Raw genomic sequence first — 11,687 nt, 5'->3', positions numbered from 1 at the left:
CCCTACAGTTAGGATAGCGTCAGACTGAAGATCTGAAGGTCCCTGGTCCAGAGGCCTGGCATGTTGTTTATTTTGTGGCTTATTACTTGATTGTTCCAAATGGATTTAAGGATCTCATTGACTTTACTGCACCTCAAATGGTAAAAAGAGGCCTTGATCACAGTAGGACAGTTGAGCACCAAGGTCAAGGTTGACATTTACACTCCAGTCAACTCAAATTTGCACTATATTTTACAAATACAGCTATGCCTTTGATCCATTCATATATAATTCCAATAATTAGGATAGCGCCAGATGAAGATCTGAAGGTCCCTGGTTCAATCTGGAGTTTTGGCAGAGGCCTGGCATATTGTTTATTTTGTGGCTTCATACTTGATTGTTCCAAATGGATTTAAGGATCTCATTGACTTTGCTGCACCTCAAATAGTAAAAACAGGACTTGATCAAAGTAGGACAGTGAAGCACAAAGGTCAAGGTTTGCAGTTACACTGCAGTCAGCTCAGCTTTGCATTATATTTTATAAATACTGTTATGTCCCTGAGCCATTAATATTCCAGACTATATGCCTCCTTCTGACAGCACCAGTGTTTAATATGAAACAGTCCACTTTTAGTTGATAATGATTTAGCCCCACAGTGATAGCTACACTTTGAAATTGTCACTTTTTCATCATTCATATCAGACTTCTTCAAAACAAGGAAAGGAACCCAGCTTCTGTCATCACCCTTCTTATCCAAAATACAATGAAGGATTTTGCACAATGTGTAGGATATGAGAAATCCGATATGTACATCATATTGATGTGACGAGCGCGGTGGCAGACCTTACATCAAAGCGCACTTGCCGAAATAGCTCAGTTGGGAGAGCGTCAGACTGAAGATCTGAAGGTCCCTGGTTCAATCCCGGGTTTCGGCAAATGCCAATGTTGCACTAAAGGATGTACACGAGTACTTGCTTCTCCAAAGCGGTTCAAGTATCTCAAGGGCTATGCTTCACCTCAAATGGTAAAAATATAACTTTTAAGATACAAGGCCAGTTGAGCACAAAGTTGAGGCTTTTCATTTACACTGCAGTCAACTCAACTTTGCGCTATATTTTACAAATACATCTATGTGTTTGATCTATTAATGTGTCATTCCTACAGTTAGGATAGCGTCAGACTGAAGATCTGAAGGTCCCTGGTCCAGAGGCCTGGCATGTTGTTTATTTTGTGGCTTATTACTTGATTGTTCCAAATGGATTTAAGGATCTCATTGACTTTACTGCACCTCAAATGGTAAAAAGAGGCCTTGATCACAGTAGGACAGTTGAGCACCAAGGTCAAGGTTGACATTTACACTCCAGTCAACTCAAATTTGCACTATATTTTACAAATACAGCTATGCCTTTGATCCATTCATATATAATTCCAATAATTAGGATAGCGCCAGATGAAGATCTGAAGGTCCCTGGTTCAATCTGGAGTTTTGGCAGAGGCCTGGCATATTGTTTATTTTGTGGCTTCATACTTGATTGTTCCAAATGGATTTAAGGATCTCATTGACTTTGCTGCACCTCAAATAGTAAAAACAGGACAATATACTGTTTAATACTTTGTCATATGATACGATGTCTGGGCTATTATTTACAGACATAACTGATCATTTACCAGTATTTCTTTTTGCAAAATATAATGAAAATGTGAAGACAAGACAAGTTGAAACTCAATACTTTAGAAATTTTAGTAAATCAAATAAAATCAAATTTAAAAAAATGATACAAGAAATTTCTTTTGATGAAGTTTATAATGAAAATGAACCAAATTCTGCCTATAAAGTGTTCATAAAACTGTTTAATTCTTGTTTTGATAAATGTTTCCCATTAATGCATGGAGTTGTGAGGAAAAATAACCCTTGGTTTACAAGTGGCTTGAAAAAATCTTCTAGAATTAAAAATAAATTATATAAAAAATATCTTACATGCCCAACTCCACTAAATCTGGCTACATATAAATTATATAAAAATAAATTTGCTCATTTGTTGAGAGCATCTAAGAAAAAATATTACAGCAATCAGTTTAGAAAATGTTTAAATAATATAAAAAACACTTGGAAAACGATTAACTAATTATTACAAAGAAAAAAGGCTGCATCAAAGTTTCCTTCAACTTTTGTTAATGGAAACTCTGTTCTGTCTGATCCATATAAAATTGTTTGTCATTTTAATAATTTTTTTTCAAGTATAGGTATCACACTTGCCAACAAGATCCAAAACACAACGATTGATCCAGTTGACTATATTAAAGATTCATTTCCAATAATGGATAGCTTTGATCTTCCAAACAGTAATGAAGTGTGTGAGGTTATAATGCAGTTAAAAAACTCAGCTCCAGGGCATGATGTGCATTGGAGCCTCTCTGATAAAAGATGTGCAGACCCCATTGAGCAAACCTCTGACACACATATGTGCACTGTCAATGATTACTGGTATTGTCCCTACAGATTTAAAAGTAGCTAAAGTCATCCCTGTATTTAAAACTGGTGACCCAAGTATGTTCACAAATTACCGTCCTGTTTCCGTTTTACCATGTTTTTCAAAAGTTTTAGAAAAATTGATTTATAAAAGATTATTAAAACATTTAAATAAACATAATATAATCTATCAGTATCAATATGGTTTTAGGAAGAATTATTCCACCTATATGGCACTTGTAGAACTTACTGACAGAATATTAACTGCGTTAAACAATAATGAATATACAATAGGAGTGTTCTTGGATCTCTCTAAAGCATTTGATACTGTTCATCATGAAATTTTACTGAAAAAGTTATTTAAATATGGGTTTCAAGGTTTTGTTCATAAATGGTTAACTAGTTATGTAAAAAATAGATATCAGTATGTATCAATGAATGGTCTTGATTCAAAGCAAAACTCAATACAATTTGGAGTACCGCAGGGCTCCATCCTAGGACCTTTATTGTTTTTAGTTTACATTAATGATCTTGCTAATGTCACAAGTTCTACAATACCTATTCTGTTTGCAGATGATACAAATTTTCTAATCTCTCATAAAGACTTGACTACTATTACAGAGAATTTGAACAGAGATCTAGCCCAGTTTTCAACCTGGTTCCAAGCCAATAAGTTATCTTTGAATGTGAAAAAATGTAATTTCATGGTTTTTGCTGGGCACAAAAATTACACATTTGATGATATAAGAATTTGTATTCAAAACCAACAAATTGATAAAGTTTCTACTGTTCGTTTTTTGGGTGTCCAACTTGACGACAAACTCCTTTGGAGAGAACAAATTGGTACAGTCTGCAAAAAAGTCACTAAATCTCTAGGTATTTTGAGAAGGATTAGAAATTTTGTTCACAATAAAGTGATGTTAACTCTATATTATTCATTAATCTATCCATACCTGTCATACTGTAATATTGTTTGGGCAAGTACATTTCCTAGTTATCTTAAAAAAATACTACTTTTGCAAAAAGCTTTTGTTCGCTTAGCAACATTCTCTAAAGTTGATGCAGCTAGTGCTCCTCTTTTTTCTAAATTACAGCTGTTGAATATTTTTGAAATTAATATTTATCAAACATGTACCTTTATTTTTATGATAAAACAAGGTCAGTCTCCTGATACTTTTAAGAAATATTTTGTTAAGAACTGCCAAGTGCATTCTTATAATACTAGACAAGCTTTGTCTTTTCATTTACCGTTAAGTATTAAAACTCAAGTGCAATTTTCTTTTCGGCATCGTGGTGCAAAATTATGGAATGAATATGGAAAATATTTGGAATCTTCAGAAATAAATGGTAGAAAGTCTTTGAAAAAAATACTGTTATCCAAAAAAGACAGTGATGTATGATTTTACAAAAATTTGACCCCCTGAAATCTGAATGCTAAAATGTAAAAATAATGTTACTGTATATGTCTATTTTGTTTTCTCTGAAAGGACTTTCATAATATGAGCTGCCTGATATTTTGTTGGTTTACGGGTGTGGCCTTGGTATAAGCCCTAAAGGGTTTCTGTCACACTCCATCACGTTTTTTTATTTTATTCTATTGGTGTATTCTGAGTTTTTATTTTGATCTGTGAAAATAAATAAATAAAAAAAAAAAAATAAAATAAAAAAGCACAAAGGTCAAGGTTTGCAGTTACACTGCAGTCAGCTCAGCTTTGCATTATATTTTATAAATACTGTTATGTCCCTGAGCCATTAATATTCCAGACTATATGCCTCCTTCTGACAGCACCTGTGTTTAATATGAAACAGTCCACTTTTAGTTGATAATGATTTAGCCCCACAGTGATAGCTACACTTTGAAATTGTCACTTTTTCATCATTCATATCAGACTTCTTCAAAACAAGGAAAGGAACCCAGCTTCTGTCATCACCCTTCTTATCCAAAATACAATGAAGGATTTTGCACAATGTGTAGGATATGAGAAATCCGATATGTACATCATATTGATGTGACGAGCGCGGTGGCAGACCTTACATCAAAGCGCACTTGCCGAAATAGCTCAGTTGGGAGAGCGTCAGACTGAAGATCTGAAGGTCCCTGGTTCAATCCCGGGTTTCGGCAAATGCCAATGTTGCACTAAAGGATGTACCCGAGTACTTGCTCTTCCAAAGCGGTTCAAGTATCTCAAGGGCTATGCTTCACCTCAAATGGTAAAAATATAACTTTTAAGATACAAGGCCAGTTGAGCACAAAGTTCAAGCTTTTCATTTACACTGCAGTCAACTCAACTTTGCGCTATATTTTACAAATACATCTATGTGTTTGATCTATTAATGTGTCATTCCTACAGTTAGGATAGCGTCAGACTGAAGATCTGAAGGTCCCTGGTCCAGAGGCCTGGCATGTTGTTTATTTTGTGGCTTATTACTTGATTGTTCCAAATGGATTTAAGGATCTCATTGACTTTACTGCACCTCAAATGGTAAAAAGAGGCCTTGATCACAGTAGGACAGTTGAGCACCAAGGTCAAGGTTGACATTTACACTCCAGTCAACTCAAATTTGCACTATATTTTACAAATACAGCTATGCCTTTGATCCATTCATATATAATTCCAATAATTAGGATAGCGCCAGATGAAGATCTGAAGGTCCCTGGTTCAATCTGGAGTTTTGGCAGAGGCCTGGCATATTGTTTATTTTGTGGCTTCATACTTGATTGTTCCAAATGGATTTAAGGATCTCATTGACTTTGCTGCACCTCAAATAGTAAAAACAGGACTTGATCAAAGTAGGACAGTGAAGCACAAAGGTCAAGGTTTGCAGTTACACTGCAGTCAGCTCAGCTTTGCATTATATTTTATAAATACTGTTATGTCCCTGAGCCATTAATATTCCAGACTATATGCCTCCTTCTGACAGCACCTGTGTTTAATATGAAACAGTCCACTTTTAGTTGATAATGATTTAGCCCCACAGTGATAGCTACACTTTGAAATTGTCACTTTTTCATCATTCATATCAGACTTCATCAAAACAAGGAAAGGAACCCAGCTTCTGTCATCACCCTTCTTATCCAAAATACAATGAAGGATTTTGCACAATGTGTAGGATATGAGAAATCCGATATGTACATCATATTGATGTGACGAGCGCGGTGGCAGACCTTACATCAAAGCGCACTTGCCGAAATAGCTCAGTTGGGAGAGCGTCAGACTGAAGATCTGAAGGTCCCTGGTTCAATCCCGGGTTTCGGCAAATGCCAATGTTGCACTAAAGGATGTACACGAGTACTTGCTCTTCCAAAGCGGTTCAAGTATCTCAAGGGCTATGCTTCACCTCAAATGGTAAAAATATAACTTTTAACATACAAGGCCAGTTGAGCACAAAGGTCAAGCTTTTCATTTACACTGCAGTCAACTCAACTTTGCGCTATATTTTACAAATACATCTACAGTGGGCGCTGGTTGGAAATGGACACTTCACTCACGCTCCGCGTGTTTCACGTATCGTGTGAAAAACATGTGACTACTATAGCCACTAGGTGGCAGTCTGACTCCATGTCGGCGTCCCATGAGTCAGAATTACATAGGACGAGTAGCACACTGGAAGGGGTGTCACGTGTTGCGGGTTTATAGCGCAGAGGTTAAGCTGAGTGGTCTGTGGTTCAATAGACTGTGGGTTCGATCCCAGCTGTGGCCGAGTTTCCTTAAATGTTTTTTTTTTTTTTTATTATTATTATCGCTTTTTTATAAAGTAATGCAAGTTAGAATGTAAAGTAATGAAACCAGGTTTTCTATTTTTGAAACAACAATTGGAGTTATTCGTTGGACATTCACGCATGAGCCTGTATAAAAAGAGGAGCTGACCAGCTCCTTTAGTCAGAGACTTGCAGTAGACACCGTGTCTGTAAGTTTGTGGGCCTGCAGTCAACTGAAAAGCAGGTTTATTGGGGATCTTGGTGTGATATTGTTCTATTTTATTTTGTTTTTGATTAAAATAAAGTTAATGAATTAATTTAACATTGGGACTGCATAATCTTATTTCATGAAAATATTTATAGATAGATTGATAGTAGTTATAGATACACCTCCGATCTTATCTGAGAACTGTTATTTCTATTTATCTGCATCGCTATTATTTAATGAAAAATAAAATTAATTAAGTTGGAGCCGGGGATACGGACTGTAGCGCAACCAGAGAAAGGGGACAGAGACAGTGCTGCGGCTGGTGATGTTGAAATTAAAATCATATCCAAAGTTGATTCCTCATTAAGATAAGCCAAAGTTATTCAAAAGGGTATGTAAGAAAATATATTTTCTTTAGTTTTGTAAAATATAAGTGCCGTTGAAAGCTTTGTTTTTGTGTGTTGTTTATTTTGTGGCTTATTACTTGATTGTTCCAAATGGATTTAAGGATCTCATTGACTTTACTGCACCTCAAATGGTAAAAAGAGGCCTTGATCACAGTAGGACAGTTGAGCACCAAGGTCAAGGTAACATACAAGGCCAGTTGAGCACAAAGGTCAAGCTTTTCATTTACACTGCAGTCAACTCAACTTTGCGCTATATTTTACAAATACATCTATGTGTTTGATCTATTAATGTGTCATTCCTACAGTTAGGATAGCGTCAGACTGAAGATCTGAAGGTCCCTGGTCCAGAGGCCTGGCATGTTGTTTATTTTGTGGCTTATTACTTGATTGTTCCAAATGGATTTAAGGATCTCATTGACTTTACTGCACCTCAAATGGTAAAAAGAGGCCTTGATCACAGTAGGACAGTTGAGCACCAAGGTCAAGGTTGACATTTACACTCCAGTCAACTCAAATTTGCACTATATTTTACAAATACAGCTATGCCTTTGATCCATTCATATATAATTCCAATAATTAGGATAGCGCCAGATGAAGATCTGAAGGTCCCTGGTTCAATCTGGAGTTTTGGCAGAGGCCTGGCATATTGTTTATTTTGTGGCTTCATACTTGATTGTTCCAAATGGATTTAAGGATCTCATTGACTTTGCTGCACCTCAAATAGTAAAAACAGGACTTGATCAAAGTAGGACAGTGAAGCACAAAGGTCAAGGTTTGCAGTTACACTGCAGTCAGCTCAGCTTTGCATTATATTTTATAAATACTGTTATGTCCCTGAGCCATTAATATTCCAGACTATATGCCTCCTTCTGACAGCACCAGTGTTTAATATGAAATAGTCCACTTTTAGTTGATAATGATTTAGCCCCACAGTGATAGCTACACTTTGAAATTGTCACTTTTTCATCATTCATATCAGACTTCTTCAAAACAAGGAAAGGAACCCAGCTTCTGTCATCACCCTTCTTATCCAAAATACAATGAAGGATTTTGCACAATGTGTAGGATATGAGAAATCCGATATGTACATCATATTGATGTGACGAGCGCGGTGGCAGACCTCACATCAAAGAGCACTTGCCGAAATAGCTCAGTTGGGAGAGCGTCAGACTGAAGATCTGAAGGTCCCTGGTTCAATCCTGGGTTTCGGCAAATTCAGGATGTACCCGAGTACTTTCTCTTCCAAAGGGGTTTAAGATTCTCAAGGGCTATGCTTCCCCTCAAATGGTAAAAATATAACTTTTAACATACAAGGACGGTTGAGCACAAAGGTCAAGCTTTTCATTTACACTGCAGTCAACTTATTTAAATGACAATTTATACTTAATAGGGAGGAAAAATAATGATAAATGTGAAGGATGTGGAGAGATAGAAAATGTATAACATGTATTGATGAACTTTAAAACATCTGGACCTGAAAGGAAGAAATTGAAAAGAGTTGAAAGGACAGGCCAAGAATGGAGTCTTAAAGGATTATTGGGAAATAAAGGAAATATAAAAGATATTTATAGATTAAGGAAAGCATAATTTATTTATCTTCAGAATACATAATTAAAAAATAGAATTTAATAGATGTAAAACAATGTTGCTACACACTCATGAACAGTAGGTGGCGGTATGCCCGCCCCTTCCCTAGAGCCCGGTGGGAGCGAAAACATTTTGAATGGAAATCAGTGGGGAGAAATTAATAAACTTTTGGTCCCAGTCGCTCTCTGTCACTGATTCCAGATATGCTGGTTGTGTATTCAAATTGTTTTTTGTTTTTTTTAGTTCCTCTTTGGTCAAAATCTGGTCAAAATCCATCAATGAGATCGCACCAAACAGGAAGTTAATTGCACAAAGGATCCGGTAGATTTCCAAATAAAAGACATCCGATCTTAACCCATGATCCTTTTTTTAACTAGTTTAATTAGTTTCTCCCGTATGCCACGACGTAATGCATTGATCTGAAAATCAACCTCAGACGCAACGCCGCAGTGGCGAGGGTTTGATCCGTCAGATGGAGTTAAATCACAAAGAATTCAATGTTGAATCGGGGCGGCAGCTAAATGCTAGGCGATGGGTAGCAGCCTAAACGTTGCAATTTCACATAATCCTGACGAGATCCGAAAAACGTAGCAAAAACTAGCAAGCGGGTGATTATGTATGTTCATGAAGTAAATATTATGTAAATAAACCCTACACTTCTCGCTATAAATGTAATCAAAACCCATTTAAATGCAGAAACTGATTGAAATTATTGATTTTCCCACTAAAAGTTAGAGAAATCTCAGCCATGTTTATACCAAAATGTTACAGTTTCACATTATCTTGAAAAATCTTTGCAAGAAACGAACAAGCAAGTGAATATGTACATTCCCTGAGTAAATATTCTGGCAACAAACTATACATTTCTCACTAGAAATGTAATCAAAACTCATTTTAATGCAAAAACAAACTCAAGTCATTAATCTTTCCACAAAAAAATGAGTGAATGTCGGCCATATATATGTTTTTTTTTCTTCTCCCAGCTGGAATCTTGAAAGTCACGTGACTAGGACGTAAAACAATAGAAAGCGTATAGGCAGGAGAAACGTAACAGTACCACAAAAAAATGGCTATTAATGTACCTCCACTACGTTTTGCAGTGTGGACCAACGTAGTGGGGGTACATTTTCCCATGAGATTGGGTTGGTTTAATATGAAACAGATCACTTTTAGTTGATAATGATTTAGCCCCACAGTGATAGCTACATTTTGAAATTGTCACTTTTTCATCATTCATATCAGACTTCATCAAAACAAGGAAAGGAACCCAGCTTCTGTCATCACCCTTCTTATCCAAAATACAATGAAGGATTTTGCACAATGTGTAGGATATGAGAAATCCGATATGTACATCATATTGATGTGACGAGCGCGGTGGCAGACCGTACATCAAAGCGCGCTTGCCGAAATAGCTCAGTTGGGAGAGCGTCAGACTGAAGATCTGAAGGTCCCTGGTTCGATCCCGGGTTTCGGCAAATGCCAATGTTGCACTAAAGGATGTACACGAGTACTTGCTCTTCCAAAGCGGTTCAAGTATCTCAAGGGCTATGCTTCACCTCAAATGGTAAAAATATAACTTTTAACATACAAGGACAGTTGAGCACAAAGGTCAAGCTTTTCATTTACACTGCAGTCAACTCAACTTTGCGCTATATTTTACAAATACATCTATGTGTTTGATCTATTAATGTGTCATTCCAACAGTTAGGATAGCGTCAGACTGAAGATCTGAAGGTCCCTGGTCCAGAGGCCTGGCATGTTGTTTATTTTGTGGCTTATTACTTGATTGTTCCAAATGGATTTAAGGATCTCATTGACTTTGCTGCACCTCAAATAGTAAAAACAGGACTTGATCAAAGTAGGACAGTGAAGCACAAAGGTCAAGGTTTGCAGTTACACTGCAGTCAGCTCAGCTTTGCATTATATTTTATAAATACTGTTATGTCCCTGAGCCATTAATATTCCAGACTATATGACTCCTTCTGACAGCACCAGTGTTTAATATGAAACAGTCCACTTTTAGTTGATAATGATTTAGCCCCACAGTGATAGCTACACTTTGAAATTGTCACTTTTTCATCATTCATATCAGACTTCTTCAAAACAAGGAAAGGAACCCAGCTTCTGTCATCACCCTTCTTATCCAAAATACAATGAAGGATTTTGCACAATGTGTAGGATATGAGAAATCCGATATGTACATCATATTGATGTGACGAGGGCGGTGGCAGACCTTACATCAATGCGCACTTGCCGAAATAGCTCAGTTGGGAGAGCGTCAGACTGAAGATCTGAAGGTCCCTGGTTCAATCCCGGGTTTCGGCAAATGCCAATGTTGCACTAAAGGATGTACACGAGTACTTGCGTTTCCAAAGCGGTTCAAGTATCTCAAGGGCTATGCTTCACCTCAAATGGTAAAAATATAACTTTTAACATACAAGGACAGTTGAGCACAAAGGTCAAGCTTTTCATTTACACTGCAGTCAACTTATTTAAATGACAATTTATACTTAATAGGGAGGAAAAATAATGATAAATGTGAAGGATGTGGAGAGATAGAAAATGTATAACATGTATTGATGAACTTTAAAACATCTGGACCTGAAAGGAAGAAATTGAAAAGAGTTGAAAGGACAGGCCAAGAATGGAGTCTTAAAGGATTATTGGGAAATAAAGGAAATATAAAAGATATTTATAGATTAAGGAAAGCATAATTTATTTATCTTCAGAATACATAATTAAAAAATAGAATTTAATAGATGTAAAACAATGTTGCTACACACTCATGAACAGTAGGTGGCGGTATGCCCGCCCCTTCCCTAGAGCCCGGTGGGAGCGAAAACATTTTGAATGGAAATCAGTGGGGAGAAATTAATAAACTTTTGGTCCCAGTCGCTCTCTGTCACTGATTCCAGATATGCTGGTTGTGTATTCAAATTGTTTTTTGTTTTTTTTAGTTCCTCTTTGGTCAAAATCTGGTCAAAATCCATCAATGAGATCGCACCAAACAGGAAGTTAATTGCACAAAGGATCCGGTAGATTTCCAAATAAAAGACATCCGATCTTAACCCATGATCCTCTTTTTAACTAGTTTAATTAGTTTCTCCCGTATGCCACGACGTAATGCATTGATCTGAAAATCAACCTCAGACGCAACGCCGCAGTGGCGAGGGTTTGATCCGTCAGATGGAGTTAAATCACAAAGAATTCAATGTTGAATCGGGGCGGCAGCTAAATGCTAGGCGATGGGTAGCAGCCTAAACGTTGCAATTTCACATAATCCTGACGAGATCCGAAAAACGTAGCAAAAACTAGCAAGCGGGTGATTATGTATG

General features: G+C 36.8%; 6 non-coding genes across 6 annotated transcripts; all 6 read left to right on the top strand.

The window, feature by feature from the left end:
- Positions 1-842: 842 nt before the first annotated feature.
- On the top strand, positions 843-915 carry trnaf-gaa. The gene has a single exon. It is a non-coding gene; the product is annotated as a tRNA-Phe (tRNA).
- A 3,584-nt stretch (positions 916-4,499) lies between these two features.
- On the top strand, positions 4,500-4,572 carry trnaf-gaa. The gene has a single exon. It is a non-coding gene; the product is annotated as a tRNA-Phe (tRNA).
- A 1,063-nt stretch (positions 4,573-5,635) lies between these two features.
- On the top strand, positions 5,636-5,708 carry trnaf-gaa. The gene has a single exon. It is a non-coding gene; the product is annotated as a tRNA-Phe (tRNA).
- Positions 5,709-7,904: 2,196 nt separating this feature from the next.
- Positions 7,905-7,977, top strand: trnaf-gaa. The gene has a single exon. It is a non-coding gene; the product is annotated as a tRNA-Phe (tRNA).
- Positions 7,978-9,754: 1,777 nt separating this feature from the next.
- On the top strand, positions 9,755-9,827 carry trnaf-gaa. The gene has a single exon. It is a non-coding gene; the product is annotated as a tRNA-Phe (tRNA).
- A 777-nt stretch (positions 9,828-10,604) lies between these two features.
- Positions 10,605-10,677, top strand: trnaf-gaa. Its single transcript has one exon. It is a non-coding gene; the product is annotated as a tRNA-Phe (tRNA).
- The last annotated feature ends 1,010 nt before the right edge of the window (positions 10,678-11,687 follow it).

This window comes from Cyprinodon tularosa, unplaced genomic scaffold (genome assembly GCF_016077235.1).
Source record: "Cyprinodon tularosa strain WSP-4 unplaced genomic scaffold, ASM1607723v1 ctg465, whole genome shotgun sequence".
NCBI lineage: Eukaryota > Metazoa > Chordata > Actinopteri > Cyprinodontiformes > Cyprinodontidae > Cyprinodon > Cyprinodon tularosa.
The sequence above is the reverse complement of the archived record's forward strand: the minus strand, read 5'-3'. Positions and strand labels throughout refer to the sequence as shown.